This window comes from Rhinatrema bivittatum, chromosome 5 (assembly GCF_901001135.1).
Source record: "Rhinatrema bivittatum chromosome 5, aRhiBiv1.1, whole genome shotgun sequence".
Classification (NCBI taxonomy): domain Eukaryota; kingdom Metazoa; phylum Chordata; class Amphibia; order Gymnophiona; family Rhinatrematidae; genus Rhinatrema; species Rhinatrema bivittatum.
In genome coordinates this window covers 5092742-5110323 of record NC_042619.1, presented here as the reverse complement: position 1 = coordinate 5110323, position 17582 = coordinate 5092742, and the positions used below count along the sequence as shown (strand labels likewise).

Genomic DNA, 17582 nt, shown 5'->3' with positions numbered 1-17582 from the left:
CCCCGGCGCTCTGCCACGCGGTGCTGCCAGTTACCATTATATCCAGAGGGACCTGCTCCTGCACCCCTCACACTCCCCCCGTGCTTCACAGCCCCGGCGCTCTGCCACGCGGTGCTGCCAGTTACCATTATATCCAGAGGGACCTGCTCCTGCACCCCTCACACTCCCCCCGTGCTTCACAGCCCCGGCACTGCCACGCGGTGCTGCCAGTTACCATTATATCCAGAGGGACCTGCTCCTGCACCCCTCACACTCCCCCCGTGCTTCACAGCCCCGGCGCCCTGCCACGCGGTGCTGCCAGTTACCATTATATCCAGAGGGACCTGCTCCTGCACCCCTCACACTCCCCCGTGCTTCACAGCCCCGGCGCTCTGCCACGCGGTGCTGCCAGTTACCATTATATCCAGAGGGACCTGCTCCTGCACCCCTCACACTCCCCCTGTGCTTCACAGCCCCGGCACTCTGCCACGCGGTGCTGCCAGTTACCATTATATCCAGAGGGACCTGCTCCTGCACCCCTCACACTCCCCCTGTGCCTCACAGCCCCGGCACTGCCACGCGGTGCTGCCAGTTACCATTACATCCAGAGGGACCTGCTCCTGCACCCCTCACACTCCCCCCGTGCCTCACAGCCCCGGCACTGCCACGCGGTGCTGCCAGTTACCATTATATCCAGAGGGACCTGCTCCTGCACCCCTCACACTCCCCCCGTGCCTCACAGCCCCGGCACTGCCACGCGGTGCTGCCAGTTACCATTATATCCAGAGGGACCTGCTCCTGCACCCCTCACACTCCCCCTGTGCTTCACAGCCCCGGCGCTCTGCCACGCGGTGCTGCCAGTTACCATTATATCCAGAGGGACCTGCTCCTGCACGTCACAGACCTCCATGTACTGAACGTGTAAACTTCACTCCCTTGTGATTGCAAGTGACCCTCAACCAAGGCACTGGAGGTTAGGGGGCAGAATATCAAATGCCTATAAATACATTTCTAGAGAGCTGTACGTATACATGTAAGACATGGACCTTGCATTTCATTTATTAAAATTTTAAATTCCAAGCATTACCTCACTAGTTTATGGCAGATCACAGCAATAATAAGAGCAAGCAAAATTATAGTAAAAAAAAAAAAGAGCATAGGAAACACAACTTACAGTAAAACGAGAAAGAAGCAGAGCCTTGAAGGCAGATGAAAAGAAACCGGGTCTTCAGATCTTCCTTAAAAGATCTTAGCGTGGGCAGTAATCGTAGTCGCCTGCCGCGGGTACCGTCCTATGCTGCTGGCCAGCTTGACTGTTGGCTCTTCCAGGAGGATTTTCTTGGCTGATTGGAGTTGTCTTGAAGGTTTATTATACTGGAAGGTTTGAACGTAGCCACGTGGATGAATCTTTGTGATTGATCCCATAAATGGGTGTCAATATTTTGTGTTGAGCTCGCCAGGCCAGTGGAAGGCAGCACAGCGTTGCGAGAACCGGAGAAATAGGATCTTTAGGTTTTGTCTCCGTAAGGCGTCAGGCTGCAGAGTTCAGGGCTATCTGAAAAGACCACAGTACAAAGAATTACAGTAATCTAAGGTATTTAGAACAAGGATCCTGGGCCTCAAGTAATGGTTTAATGTGTTTCAATAAATGCAACTTTTAGAAGGAAGATTTAACCACAGCAGAAAGATGGCTCCTCATAAACAGATTCGTCTCACCAAGTATTATGCCAACATTTCTGATAGTTAGTTCTTCCAAAGGTTAATGTAGTAGGAACTGAATCTGACAGAGACCTGACTGCTGATGATACTATCATTTCAGGGATTTTATTTTTGTTTACAATCTAGCCAAGATACACAGAGAACAGAAATAGGTTTCAGGGAATGGACTTATTACTGTGAAGCCTTTGAACAGAAAAAGCCAGTGTCAAGCTGCCTCAAACAAGGTGGATTTTTAGGAAGAAGGAAAGCGGGATTATGACGCAGTAAATCACCGACCAACTGCCCTTCCTCAGACTGATTTCCCCTTAGCACAGGACCCATGCAAAAGGCTGCTAACGTAATTACCAAGCTAGTGGCCTGTCACGAGCACTGGAACACCGTACCCCGAGAACCTGTCATGAGCACTGGAACACCGTACCCCGAGAACCTGTCACAAGCACTGGAACACCATACCCCGAGAACCTGTCACGAGCACTGGAACACCGTACCCCGAGAACCTGTCACGAGCACTGGAACACCGTACCCCGAGAACCTGTCACGAGCACTGGAACACCGTACCCCGAGAACCTGTCACGAGCACTGGAACACCGTACCCCGAGAACCTGTCACGAGCACTGGAACACCGTACCCCGAGAACCTGTCACGAGCACTGGAACACCGTACCCCGAGAACCTGTCCCGAGCACTGGATCACCGTACCCCGAGAACCTGTCACGAGCACTGGAACACCGTACCCCGAGAACCTGTCACGAGCACTGGAACACCGTACCCCGAGAACCTGTCACGAGCACTGGAACACCGTACCCCGAGAACCTGTCACGAGCACTGGAACACCGTACCCTGAGAACCTGTCACGAGCACTGGAATATCAGCCTCTGAGAGCCTGGGACCTCACAGCATTTCTCTCCACTAACCCACCCCTACCACAAGCACTGGAACACCATACCTTGAGAACCTGTCACGAGCACTGGAATATCAGCCTCAGAGCCTGGGACCTCACAGCATTTCTCTCCACTAACCCACCCCTACCACAAGCACTGGAACACCGTACCCCGAGAACCTGTCACGAGCACTGGAACACCGTACCCCGAGAACCTGTCACGAGCACTGGAACACCGTACCCCGAGAACCTGTCACGAGCACTGGAACACCGTACCCCGAGAACCTGTCACGAGCACTGGAACACCGTACCCCGAGAACCTGTCACGAGCACTAGAACACCGTACCCTGAGAACCTGTCACGAGCACTAGAACACCGTACCCTGAGAACCTGTCACGAGCACTGGAACACCGTACCCTGAGAACCTGTCACGAGCACTAGAACACCGTACCCTGAGAACCTGTCACGAGCACTAGAACACCGTACCCTGAGAACCTGTCACAAGCACTGGAACACCGTACCCTGAGAACCTGTCACGAGCACTAGAACACCGTACCCTGAGAACCTGTCACGAGCACTAGAACACCGTACCCTGAGAACCTGTCACAAGCACTGGAATATCAGCCTCAGAGCCTGGGGACCTCACAGCATTTCTCTCCACTAACCCACCCCTACCACAAGCACTGCAACACCATACCCTGAGAACCTGTCTCAAGCACTGGAATATCAGCCTCTGAGAGCCTGGGGACCTCACAGCATCTCTCCCCACTAGCACTGAAATGTGCTACCCTGAGAGCCTGGCAGCCTTATAGCAGGTCTCTCCCTTATAAGCTTCCCCTTATCACATACATAGAGCCAAAACCCTGTCAATATTTCCTCAAGAGAGCATGCTGATGTACTCCCTCCTACTGGGGTCTGGAGACTTTGATGAGTTGCTCCTATATGGAGGGGGTGGGGAGCCCTGCTGGACTGCTGCCGCAGTGTCTCCATCCCTCATTCTACCTAGCAGGGAAGAGGCTGGGGACAGGAGAAATCCCCTGATTAAATGCTCCTATCTGTGGTCCTGGGGCTGGGGCCTGGCCTCCTGGTGCTGCCCTTCCCTTCGCTGTCTGTACAGCTCGCTTCCCTTCTACCTCATGCCGTTCCAGTGACCCTTTTCCCTGGACCGCGGGATGCCCGGGACTCTTACTCACTTCCTGTTTTAGATATTGGTGCCATATAAGGTAGAGGAGGATAGGGCCTGCATGCCAATCAAAACCCTCTTGTGTGCCAGAGGTTGCTGACCCCTGTTCTAAAACAAAGTATAATGATAAGAGGATGAAAGGGAGGCGAGGTAGGGAGCAATATAAGGAAACATTTATTCACAGACAGGGCAGCAGATGTGTAGAACAGCCTTCCAGTGCAGGCAAAAACAATACAAGGTGGTCAAGGATTAGCACAGAGGATGTTTATCAGTGAATAAATGAAGGAAAAGTCTGAAATCAAACTGGGTCTATAGCAGGGCTTCCCAAACCTGTCCTGGCAAATTTTCAGCATAGCCACGCTGAAAATGCATGAGAGAAATCTACATTCATGGGAGATCCAGGACGTGCAAATTCACTGTGACTGTGGGAAGTCAGTCTGTGGAGTTAAAAAAGAACAAAAACAATTTGGATAGATAGAGGGGCTTTAGGATCCTTATCTACACATAAAATACACTCACGCCTGTGTCTGTCGCCCCAATGTGACTGCAAAGGCTTTTTAACTATAAGGTTTACCAAATGAACCGACGTAAGGATGTTTGGAAAGGTTTTGGGTTTTGATTAGGTGACTCTCTCCCCTTCCTTCTGCGAGTTCACGTGCCTTAGAAACTATCAGGCCCATTCAGTAAAAGTCGCGGGAGAGCGGGCGAGCGCGATTCAGGGGGGAAGAAGATGCAAATTAGGGCCCGCTCTGTTCTCGAGCCCCATGACAGCTACGGGTTCGGAAAACGGACGCCGGCATAATTGAGCGTCCATCTTCCGACCCGCGGGCCGTCAGCCGATTAAAATTTATTTTTTTTTTAATTTTACATTTTTTTTTAAATTTTGGGGCCTCCGACTTAATATTGCTATGATATTAATAATGATATTAATGATAATTATTAATGATATTAATATCGCTATGATATTAATAATGATATTAATATTAATGATAATTATTAATGATATTAATATCGCTATATTAATAATGATATTAATATTAATAATGATAATTAATGATATTAATATCGCTATGATATTAATGATATTAATAATGATAATTATTAATGATATTAATATCGCTATATTAATAATGATATTAATAATAATAATTAATGATATTAATATCGCTATGATATTAATAATGATATTAATATTAATAATGATAATTGATATTAATATCGCTATGATATTAATGATATTAATATTAATAATGATAATTATTAATAATGATATTAATATTGCTATGATATTAAGTCGGAGCCCTTGGGTAGGCGCTAATTTCTGAAAGTAAAATGTGCGGCTTGGCTGCACATTTTACTTTCTGGATCGCGTGGGAATGACTAATAAAGCCATCAGCATACATTTGCATGTTGCGGGTGCTATTCGTTTCGGGGGGGGGGGGGGTTGGACGCACGTTTTCGATGCGCTATTACCCCTTACTGTATAAGGGGCAAAGCTAGCGAGTCAAAAACGCACGTCCAAACCCAGGCTAACAGAGCGCGAAAGGGTGGTTAAAGGGTGTCAAATGCCACTGATACGTCTAATAAAATCAAAACATAACTTTGACCACTATTAAATTCGTGCCAGAATAGATCCAGACTTAACGGCAGCAAAATATCTGTGCTGAAGGCTTTACGAAACCTGAATTGGCACTGACCAAGAACTGAACGCTATTAAGAACATAAGAAGCACCAAGGGCCCTCGAGCCCAGTGTTCTGTCCCCAACCGGGGCCAGTCTGGGCCACCTTTCCCGTCACATCCCCAATAGTGAATCCATATCTTGTATCTCACTCCCAGGGCTTTCCCAAGTCTACCTGGCTGATAACTGTTTATGGCCTTTTCCTTCAGGAACTCGTCCAACCCTCTTTTGAACCCACTATGTTAGTTGCCTTCACCACATCCTCTGGCACCAGATTCCAAAGCTCGATTGTGCGCCGAGTGACAAAATACTTCCTACAATTTCTTGTAAATCTTTCATGGAGCGCCCCTAGTCCTAGTGTTTGGAAGGGTAAATAACCGCTCTCTATTTACCCGTCCCATCCCCACTCATGATTTTATAAATCTCAATCATAATCTCCAAGCTAAAGAGCCCCAATCTGTTTCGCCTTTCTCCGTAAGAGCTTTTCCATTCTCTTTATCACCCTCCTTTGTACCTTTTCTATGCAAAGCGTTTTCAATCATCTTTGCCCAGAAAGGCAGGGATGATAGAGGACGATAATCTGAAAAACATGAAGTATCCACAGTGGATTGTTTTGCTTTTTTAAAGTTTATTTATTTATTTTATATATACCGACGTTTTGATCTATCACACCGGTTTACATTCAGGTACTGTAGGTATCTCCCTATCCCCAGAGGGCTTACAATCTAAGTTTGTACCTGAGGTAACGGAGGGTAAAGTGACTTGCCCAAGGTCACAAGGAGCGACTGCGGGACTCGAACCCTGGTCTCCAGGTTCATAGCCACTGCTCTCACCACTAGGCTATTCCTCCTCCCTCTAACCACTAGGCTTCAGGTTGGCAGGAAATGTGCCTTCCTCAAGTAAAAGATCAACAATTCTTTTTAAATTTAATAGGGCTGCTGGCTTTGCAAAACACTTTGATAAATCCAGTCACACAGATTTAAAGGAGAGGTAGAAGGATTCATTATAGCTATATTTACAATTTCAGGCCCAGACAAGGAAGAAAAATGATCCCATTTCATGACTACTACTTCTGGCAGAGACACAGAAACAGGGACGTTGAGTACGTGAGGAAACTTATCACAGACTTTTTTGCAGAGCACAAAACAGTATTCTCCCCCAGAATATCAGCCATTGGAGCATGATTCGGATACCTGACGATTTGAAACTATACACGTGGCATGCTCCCAGCTAGCTGTATCATATTAGCATGGTAGGCTCTCTTGGCGCTATCAGTTGCTGTTCTATATTTTGCTAATGTAATAATATGCCTCCAAGTCACACGGTGCCATAGTCTCTGCTTCTGTTTGCATAAAGGAGCAGAAAACCAGGCCGAGCTGCCTGTAAAAGTTGGCGTGAGCCCTTGGTGCTTGGACGAGACAAGATGACAGGAACACTAGTAACGCACACTGCTCTGACAGGAGAACCATTGCTGAGGTGCTGGCATCATCAGAGGGCACCGCAGGGATTTTCCCGCCACGGGCTCTATAAAGCAGGGAGTGGTGCGTGCTCCCGCGCCCTAGGGGAGGCCCGGATGTCGGCTGCAAGTGGTATGGGGGAACACGTTTGGCAACGTTCACGCTGCGTTGGAGCCTGGCAGAGTCCGGGTGAGTCTAGTGGCCCCGAATCCTAACACTGACACAATCTTCATAGGGCCAACTTGCCTATCACATCTTGTAAAACTGAATGCCAGGAACTGGAGGAAGTAACAATATTAACAAAAATGTACATTAGTAAGGTGTGGCAGCAAATCGTCACATAACTGATCCATGTCAATGTGTCCCCTTTTAAGAAAAAGAGGATGACATTTTTGAAAAGTGTCTGAACTTATTATAAGGCTACAGCTGAAACAAAGTAGATTATGGTCAGACTATGGGACAGATTTCATGGACAGGAAATATGAATTCAAAGTAAATATTTGTAGATTTATAAAAATTAGGTCGCGTATGAAAATGTCTGCGAGAACTCGATGCCAACCCAACAGTTCCTTTGTGTACGCGAGCAGAGTGCACGCATGCCCCAGTGTGTAGCACCTCTGGCATCGACTTGGGCCCTGTAGCCACAATGTCGTCACAGGGGGGCAGGTTTAGCTTCTCTAGCTCGATGAGATTAGCAAAGCACAGAGGGAGCAGTAGATGGTCAGACGGCAGCAAGCAGCAGCAGATCGATGGCTCAGTCACTGGCTTAGCAGTCACTCTGGGCTCCAACACAGCAGGCTGTGTTCTTCCGTGGTCAGGACTCCTGCATGCACTCTGCAGCACTTCTGGGCCTTATTTTGTTATGTGTCGGACAGCCTTGGAAGGCCTTGCATGCTGTTACGTGCTCTGTCATGTGACAGGTTTTTCGTGTGCCCTTGGGCCTCGGCCCGACCCCAGATGAATCTAGGACCAAACCGAGGGTTGGCGGCGTGTCCCAGCATGGCTAAGACAAGGTCTTACCCTCTGCCGGACCTGCATGCTCCCGGAACCAACAAGTTGATGTTGGTAGATGAACAGTCCTCAGACCGTTCCCAGCCCTTTCAGACCTGCCGCTTTGGATCGGCATGGAGCAGCATGCCGGACTGAGGATGAGGGCAGACAGAGGCCTTGTGACACAAAGACTTTGGACTAGGACTAAGGCGAAGACATCACAGACGAGGGCTGATGCGAAGACATCACAGACGAGGCGAGGAACTTGGAAGACTCAAGACGAGACGAGAAGCTGGGGTCAGACATTGGCACTGTCTCTCAGGGCGCCCTACAACAGCCCACCTTCACGGGCAGACCCAATGGGCTGGTCGCGGACCACCCTGTCCCACTGCGCGCCCTACACAGCCTGAGGAGGCTGGTCACGGACCACGCGGAGAGCAGGATGAGCACAGGAAGGAATCCAGCCGAGGCGAGACTTCGATGACGGAGCCGGTGTCATCCGGAGAACCACAAGAGCTGGTAAGGTCAGGAAGGCTCAGGAGCGTAGGACATGAATCCAGCTGCAGGCAACTCCACTGATGGAGACGCGTCACCCGGAGAACCATGGAGCTGGCAGGACAAGAAGGCTCAAGAGCACCGGAGAACTTGGAAAGAACTGGAGAAGATCATCAAGGAACCTGGGACATCAGGAAGCGAGACATCGGGAGACGAGACATCAGGAAACCTGGACGAGGACCTCAAGAGACGAAGACATGGCACAAGAAGCAGACAAGACATGGAGCTCCAACGATGAACGAGAAGGACCTGACGGAGTGCTGGAAGACAGGAGCTCCCAGAAGCGAAGTAACTCCGATGCAAGGCAAAGGTGGAATGCAGGAGCAGCCCTTTTATAGGGCTAGCACAGGAAACAGTCTCTAGGTGGGGCCCAGGGCATATCCGGCCGTGGGCCCTTTAAATCTTGAAGAGAGGCGTGGCCGTGCGCCTAAGGACAGAAGCAGGAAGCTGGGCAGGACTGTGGACAGCGGCCCTGCACCAATGTCGGCGTGGAGAAGCAGGGCTAGGCCGAGGAGCAGGCCCTGACGTCAGCAGTGGCTCCCGCTGCTGCAGGAGGATCCGAGGGCAGCTCCGGTCGCCAGGCAAGCCCGAGGACTGCGGCCTCCAGTCGCGAAGATGCCCGTGATGTCGGCGGCGGCTCCAGCCGCGAAGAAGCACGGCAGCAAGCCGGCCGTGCCGGGGAGGTAGCCCAAAGTCCGCGGCTCCTGCCGCAGTGAAGACGGACCCGAAGGGCGGCCTTCGGGCTGCAAGAGGAAAACAGAGTCCACGGCTCCGGCCGCACAGAAGGCCTGACGTCGGCGGCCGCATTGGAAGGCAGCAAAGGTGAGGAGCCTGCTCGCGGGGGAATCGCGGGCAGGATTCATAATATATTTTCCCTCTAAATATCAGTCCTTGGTTTGCTTCACAGTTTATATTTTTTATTAAATTCTGGGAAAGTTAGTCAGCCTAAGGGGCTGGAGATGTCAGCGTAAAATAAAATCTGGTAGATGAGTATAGGGCTTCCAAATTAAGTCCTGGAGTTGCTCTTTAGGTCTAAGGGGCATCTTCCATGGAAATTTTTTATTACAAAAATTGGAAAGCGATTAATACATTTTATAAATAAATACATAAAATAATGAGACAGCTAGCTTCTCCAATTCGCTGTCAAATAAGTGTGAGCCTTTAAAGGACAGTTTCATAAGATTAGCTTTAGATACCGCATCTGCTAAAAATGTGGCGGGTTCCATAACTGCCCTGGAATTCACTCCAGTCATCGACCTCCTGAGAGAGAAGCAAACAAGCGAGCCACCAGGGAACAACAGGAAACTATCTGCAAGGTCACTGCTACTGCTTCAAATGCTTGCTTAAGGATGGCCTCGATTCTCCTATCATGCACATCCTTCAAGGCCGCTCCTCCTTCCACAGGAATACTTGTCCGTTTAGAAATGGCACAAATAAGCGCATCCACTCTTGGGAAATGCAAATGCTCTCTTGCCACTGGATCCAGGGGGATACAGGCCTTCCAAGGTCCAACCCCGGGGCATTCCACTCAAGATCAAATCAATTCCTGAACGGTCTCCATAACCGGGAAAAAACAAGAGCTTTACAGAAAGAAACCAAAATGGGATTCTTCTTTAGCTCGGCCATGGAATCTGCCCCAGGGTCTCCCAGCATCTTCAGTGTCTGGGAACTCATCGCTATGAAAGAACCGTACCATAGTCCTGTATGGTTCCAATTCCAGAGGGACTTCTCCATTCTCCAGAGAGTGCCCTCCGGATCCCTGTCAGGAACACTGAACGCCATCCCTTAAATAAAATGGCAGAAGAGGATCCGACCTGACATGACTGGACGGAACTGAGGACTGCGCCTGAAGAAAGGACTGAAATCCCTAAAACATTCTACCCCAGAAAAGGCAGAAGGATCCATACCATAGCCAGGAGGCACTTGAGCTGCCGTCCCCTGCTGAGTCCCAATATCAGGTGTCCCTCCTGACACATCTTTACTCAGAACCTCATCAGGCTGGGAAGAACCAGGCTCAGTAAAATCAGATGAAGATAATTCTCCTTGAGTCTTTGAACAGAGACAAGTTAGAGGGCAGGCCAGGCTAAGATGCCCAAAAATGACCGGCAGCAGTCAGGGCAAGGCGCTTAGTTTTCTTAGCTATAGGCACCATTTTTTTTATGCATCTAAAATTTTAGGCATCCAAAATTTTGGCGTCCAAGGGTTAGGCGTCTAAAGCTTAGGCATCCCAAGACTAGGCGCTGCAAGGCTAGGCATCTCAACCTAAGCGCACACAAACGAATGCCTGATTTGTGCAACCAGGATAAGCGTACATCCAAACTGGTGTTGCATCCGTCTGTCTCAGACGGCTTCGACCTCTGCGCCTCACCTTGGCCACTGTTGGAAACAGGATGCTGGGCTTGATGGACCCTTGGTCTGACCCAGTATGGCATGTTCTTATGTTTTTAAGCCTAGGGAAAATGGCTGCTGCCGCGTCTTCATGCCGCTCTCTCCGGCGTCACCGGAACGGCAACGGCGACAATGTTCGTCATGTTTCTCCTGAGGGCTTCCTAGGGTGTGCGCGCGCATGCCACCCACGTCTTTATCCACATCATGGCGGGAACCTCAGGGGCGTCCCCTCTGAGTGACGTCACACCATCCGGGTATTTAGCCTGCCCTTCGTTTGCTAACAAACTGAGTTAGCAAGGATAGTGAATGGATTGGAACTCCTCCGGTCGAAGCTGCTCTGCCGCTTCCTTGCACAAAAAAGCTCTGGAATTTGTTACCAGAGGATGTGGTTAATGTAGTTAGTGTAGCTGGGTTCAAAAAAGGTTTGGAGAAGTTCTTGGAGAAGTCCATTAACGGCTATTAATCAAGTTTACTTAGGGAATAGCCACTGCTATTATTTGCATCAGTAGCATGGGATCTTCTTAGTGTTTGGGTAATTGCCAGGTTCTTGTGGCCTGGTTTGGCCTCTGTTGGAAACAGGATGCTGGGCTTGATGGACCCTTGGTCTGACCCAGCATGGCAATTTCTTATATTCTTATGTACTCCATGGTGTCATCGGGACCCTCATCCTCACTGTAAGCCATAGGATATGGGGCCCTAGGCGCTCGGCCTTTGACAAGGGGTATAGGCACCGTTAGAGTTGGACAGGGGGCTAAGGGCCTCTGCGTCTCTGCCGGCCTGGGCGGAGCTTCCTCCTCTGAGGAAACGGCATCGGCCACCGTATCGGTAGAGGGAGGCTGCGGTACCCCAATGGGCACGACACTGTTCCGGGAACAGACGCCAGCTGGGTCGGTAACACACTGATGAGCGCATTGAGCTTCTCCAGCAGCGGTTCCAGGATGGAAGGAGCCAGCTCTGGTGCCTTGCATCACTCGTTCCACCACCACCTGGAGTTACCGCTCCAGCTCCTCCTCGAACGTTGTTGATGCTAACACCAACTGGGAGGAAGGAGGGGTGATCAGATTCTTTTTAGACCCATGAGGCAGATCGGTGACTGGCATCAGGACCAAAGGAGACCATCGCAGACCCCCGGCACTGATGGAGGACTGGTGCTCCTCGCCGCAGGGTCTCTTTGGGGGCATCATAGCATGTGCCGGTGCATCCCCGTGCCCAGCACTGTGCATTGACAGGGACCAGTGCCAATGCTTGGCCTGGTCCTTCCTCGGTGTCAAGGCTGATGACAAGGAACCTAATATCCACAGCCTGCAGGAGCTAGACAGTGGTCGGTCTCTGGTGTCCCTATCTGCCGATAGCACAGACGGAACCACCGATGTCGATGGCGCTGTGTCCATCGGTGCGGCTCCAAGGTCCATCAATTCATATGCTGCCAATGCCGATGGCTTGGACTTCTTCGACCCAAAGAGTTGCTCATCTTGTCAAGCCGAAGATGTCCCCCTCTTTGGGATCATTTGTGTGCAACCCCGGATGTCTTGCGATGCCCCCAGGCAGAGGACACATCTCATAAGGGTTTGTAATGGACACGGTCTTCAGGCACCTAAGGCATCGCAGGAAACCAGACATGGCCATGATAGGACGAAATAAAAGGGCCACAAAATCAAAATCGATGGCTGATGGGCACGAAGCAATGCTACTGCGGGGGAATTGATTACAAAAAGAAACTTACTGATAAACTACAAAAACCCTGCCTAGGAACGCTATCGGGGATGGTCTGAGAGGGACCCGGCAAACGTCGAAAAAGACACAAAAAGCAGCAAAAAAGAGAAAGTTTTCCAAAAACAGGCCAAAAAAATACCAGATTAGAGCTCGCCAACCACAATGTTGCAGTTCCGTAGAATGAGAGACTGGAGAGGGACCCTGCATGGATGCGTCATATAGGACATTACTGGGCTTTCTCAGTGTGTCTGGTCAAAAGAAAGTTTGCCCTACGTGTTCTGTGTTTGGGTTCTATCTGATGATGTCAACCACGTGTGAGGACTACCATCCTGCTTGTCCTTGGAGAAAGTTTCCCTCCTTCTGCCTTCCCCTTACTGGCACCAACTCCTGCCTATATACAAAATGGGGCGGATTTTCAGAGCCCTGCGCGCCTAAATCCGCCCAAAACCGGGCAGATTTAGGCGAGCAGGGCCCTGCGCGCCTAAATCCGCCCAAAACCGGGCAGATTTAGGCGAGCAGGGCCCTGCGCGCCGGTGAGCCTATTTTACATAGGCCTACCGGCGCGCGCAGAGCCCCGGGACTCGCGTAAGTCCCGGGGTTCTCAGAGGGGGGCGTGTCGGGGGCGGGCCCGGTCGTCACGGTGTTTCGGGGGCGTGTCAGCAGCGTTTTGGGGGCAGGTACGGGGGCGTGGCTACGGCCCGGGGCGGTCCGGGGGCGTGGCCGCGCCCTCCGTACCCGCCCCCAGGTCGCGGCCCGGCGCGCAGGAGGCCCGCTCGCGCGCGGGGATTTACTTCTCCCTCCGGGAGGCGTAAATCCCCAGAGAAAGGTAAGGGGGGGTGTAGACAGGGCCGGGTGGGTGGGTTAGGTAGAGGAAGGGAGGGGAAGGTGAGGGGAGGGCGTTAGAGGATTCCCTCCAAGGCCGCTCTGATTTCGGAGCGGCCTTGGAGGGAACGGGGGTAGGTTGCCCGGCTCGGCGCACGCCGGCTATACAAAATCGATAGCCTTGCGCTCGCCGATCCAGGTTTTTAGCAGATACGTGCGTATCTACTAAAATCCAGTGTACTTTTGTTTGCGCCTGGAGCGCAAACAAAAGTAGGCTTATTCGCGGAGTCTGAAAATCCGCCCCAATGTTACCTGTTTCTGATGTTTAATTGCATTCAGTATACTGCCCAATTTCTAACCGAATCCTTTGTTGCAAGGCCCCTTGCTCAGAATACCTCTATGTAAAGCTCTCTGGCCCAGCATTTCAATGCCATTTGGCCATTAACTCTCTGGCCTGATTCTAGGTTATTGCTCCTGAGTTTTAATCCCTGGCTCTGTCACTGACATACTAATGTAACCTTGGGGTGAATCACTTTCTTCCTCTCTGCCGCACCCTTGGACAAATTACTTTTATCTCCCAGGTCCTCAGTTTTCTCGACTATAGCTGGGCAAGACTAATCCTGTTTCTTTTCTCTCATCAAAAGCCGTCACAGGAATAAGGCCTGCGAGCCCAGAGTCAGGCTTCCTCTCCCAGAGGTGACGGGATTCTGCTTGAATGAAAGGCAGCATTATTATGGGTTTTCTCCGCCACGTGTTGGCCAAGATTGAGCTTTTATTAGGTGTAGGAGCTCTGCACACAGCCACTTGTTTTCTCACAGCTCAGGTTGCATTCAGCTGCTCCCTCAATCATGGGCTGAACGGCTCCCTGTAAGCTGATAGTGCTGCTAACCCTCTCTTTTAGTGCTGCTCTGTACCTAGCAGGATGAATTACAACCTTGTTTTGATTGCTGGAGGCCACCCGAGGCCAGGCAATTGCACGGTAAAGCAGAGGGCGTGTGCGGCTTCCCAGCCAGCAGAGCCCTGCCGCACACCCAGACCTGGGACCCGGACAGCAGAAGATGCGTTTGAAGGAAAGCAGCTGGAAATGGGCCAGGACATGGTATGAGGACACCTTTTTATTTATTTATCCACTGTTATAAGCCATCCTTGCAATCAGCTCAAAGGGGGCTACAAATAAATTATGCATAGCATAAAACAAACAATCCCATTAAATGGCACACCTTGGACATACGGCTTATAAAATGCACTCCAACCATCAGTTAAGTATAACCTGCCTCAGCCATGAAACTCACAGCCCTAGAACCAAAACAAATAATCTTCCACACTGAAGACCAGGGCACCCCTGGAAGTGAATTCAAAGGGCGACCGCTGAAAATAACAGCAAGCCTGGCCTTTTTCCCATTCTGTCTCATTATTCTTTCCTTCAGATACGCCGGGCCCAAGCCTTGATCCATCTTGCAGGCAAGGATCAGAGCCTTAAAAGCAGGGCCGATGTAATAAAGCAGCGCTAAAGCTGCCGCAGGTTTTTGCTCGCTTTTTCCCGCGCTAGACTTAACGCGGGAGTGTAATAAAGCGTTCAGCCTGGGAAAAGCGCGCATGAACCCACTGTAAAACACGTGGCGGGTTTAGCGCGCGTTCATGCAAACGAGGCAGTTAACTATTCAGGGGCTGTGCAGGGAGCCGCGCGTCGGTTAGTGCGGGTTTCTCAGCGCCTGGGTCAGGGCAGGAGTCCGGGGTACTCTGGGGTAATCAGGGGTCACCTTCACTTTCTCTGCATCGATGGTACCTTTAGTGGGTCGGCTGCAGACGTCTCTGCTGCAGTCCAGCGCCTGCCGGCATCCACCGCTTGGAGACGGGACAGGAAGGGGTCGGACATTGCTCTACCCACCTTCAGTCCCGCTCCCGGACCTCTAACTGCTTCATTGCTTTATGAAAGGGAAAGGCTTTCTCCCCGTGAATCCCTCGCGGGGCAGCGCATCAGTACGGGTTTCTGCGCGGTTTATCACATAGGACCGCAGCGAGCGCGCGTTCTTGCACAGGTTTCACGTGTGTGCGGGCTCTCTGCGTGCACCTCATTTGCTTACGGGACCTTTATTGCATCCCACGGAGGCTCCTGCCCTTGGTGCGCTCTCTAAAAAATAAAATAAAAGGTGCTGAATCAGTGCTGATTTCACCGCAGGTCTTATTATTACATGGGCTCCGCTCTCCCCAGCCGCTGGGCTTCCATCCACCACGACTTCAGACGTTCATCACAGTTGTGCAAATGACAGAGACCGTGGCATGCAGAGCGGTCACAAAAGTTTTATGATCGAAGAAAAGCCAAATGGATCGCAAGCGGCTCAGGTGGAAAAAGAAAATCTGCCAAACGTATCCCGGATTAACAGGGTTTTCCCGTCTGAAGGAAGGAGCGCCCGCACTTCCTAATCCTCAGGGTTACGGGGCATCCACAAAGCAATAACAGAAGAGCAGAGACTCTGCTGTGACGTGAAAAGGCCGCCTAGCAATTAGCACTGTGTTATTCAAAGGCAGGCCCCCGGGGCCAGTGGCGGCTCCTCGGCACTTCCAGTGCTGTCCCCGCTCACTGTTCAGCACCCATCACTGCGGGTAAAGAGCGGGCGATGGCCCGCAGCAGCGAGAGAGAGAGAGGGAAGGAGGCAGTAACGAGGGAGGACTCAGCGGCAGGGCCAGTGATGAAGCTGCTGATCTCCCATGCTGCGGCGTTCAGCACCCATCACTGCGGGTAAAGAGCGGGCGATGGCCCGCAGCAGCGAGAGAGAGAGAGGGAAGGAGGCAGTAACGAGGGAGGACTCAGCGGCAGGGCCAGTGATGAAGCTGCTGATCTCCCATGCTGCGGCGTTCAGCACCCATCACTGCGGGTAAAGAGCGGGCGATGGCCCGCAGCAGCGAGAGAGAGAGAGAGAGGAGGCGGCAGTAACGAGGGAGGACTCAGCGGCAGGGCCAGTGATGAAGCTGCTGATCTCCCATGCTGCGGCGTTCAGCACCCATCACTGCGGGTAAAGAGCGGGCGATGGCCCGCAGCAGCGAGAGAGAGAGAGAGAGGAGGCGGCAGTAACGAGGGAGGACTCAGCGGCAGGGCCAGTGATGAAGCTGCTGATCTCCCATGCTGCGGCGTTCAGCACCCATCACTGCGGGTAAAGAGCGGGCGATGGCCCGCAGCAGCGAGAGAGAGAGAGAGAGAGAGGAGGCGGCAGTAACGAGGGAGGACTCAGCGGCAGGGCCAGTGATGAAGCTGCTGATCTCCCATGCTGCGGCGTTCAGCACCCATCACTGCGGGTAAAGAGCGGGCGATGGCCCGCAGCAGCGAGAGAGAGAGAGAGGAGGCGGCAGTAACGAGGGAGGACTCAGCGGCAGGGCCAGTGATGAAGCTGCTGATCTCCCATGCTGCGGCGTTCAGCACCCATCACTGCGGGTAAAGAGCGGGCGATGGCCTGCAGCAGCGAGAGAGAGAGAGAGAGGAGGCGGCAGTAACGAGGGAGGACTCAGCGGCAGGGCCAGTGATGAAGCTGCTGATCTCCCATGCTGCGGCGTTCAGCACCCATCACTGCGGGTAAAGAGCGGGCGATGGCCCGCAGCAGCGAGAGAGAGAGAGAGGAGGCGGCAGTAACGAGGGAAGACTCAGCGGCAGGGCCAGTGATGAAGCTGCTGATCTCCCATGCTGCGGCGTTCAGCACCCATCACTGCGGGTAAAGAGCGGGCGATGGCCCGCAGCAGCGAGAGAGAGAGAGAGGAGGCGGCAGTAACGAGGGAGGACTCAGCGGCAGGGCCAGTGATGAAGCTGCTGATCTCCCATGCTGCGGCGTTCAGCACCCATCACTGCGGGTAAAGAGCGGGCGATGGCCCTGCAGCAGCGAGAGAGAGAGAGAGAGGAGGCGGCAGTAACGAGGGAGGACTCAGCGGCAGGGCCAGTGATGAAGCTGCTGATCTCCCATGCTGCGGCGTTCAGCACCCATCACTGCGGGTAAAGAGCGGGCGATGGCCCGCAGCAGCGAGAGAGAGAGAGAGAGGAGGCGGCAGTAACGAGGGAGGACTCAGCGGCAGGGCCAGTGATGAAGCTGCTGATCTCCCATGCTGCGGCGTTCAGCACCCATCACTGCGGGTAAAGAGCGGGCGATGGCCCGCAGCAGCGAGAGAGAGAGAGAGGAGGCGGCAGTAACGAGGGAAGACTCAGCGGCAGGGCCAGTGATGAAGCTGCTGATC

At 52.1% G+C, this 17582-nt stretch overlaps 1 protein-coding gene across 2 annotated transcripts in view; it reads right to left on the bottom strand.

Annotated features, from left to right (window-relative positions):
- The window catches only part of FAM160A2 (family with sequence similarity 160 member A2), a 211879-nt gene that overhangs the window by 174503 nt on the left and 19794 nt on the right, over positions 1–17582 (bottom strand). For both annotated transcript variants that reach the window (XM_029601916.1, XM_029601917.1), the window contains exon 2: positions 1154–1534. The gene's annotated coding sequence lies outside the window, so the exon portion shown is untranslated. The remainder of the gene's footprint in view (positions 1–1153; positions 1535–17582) is intronic.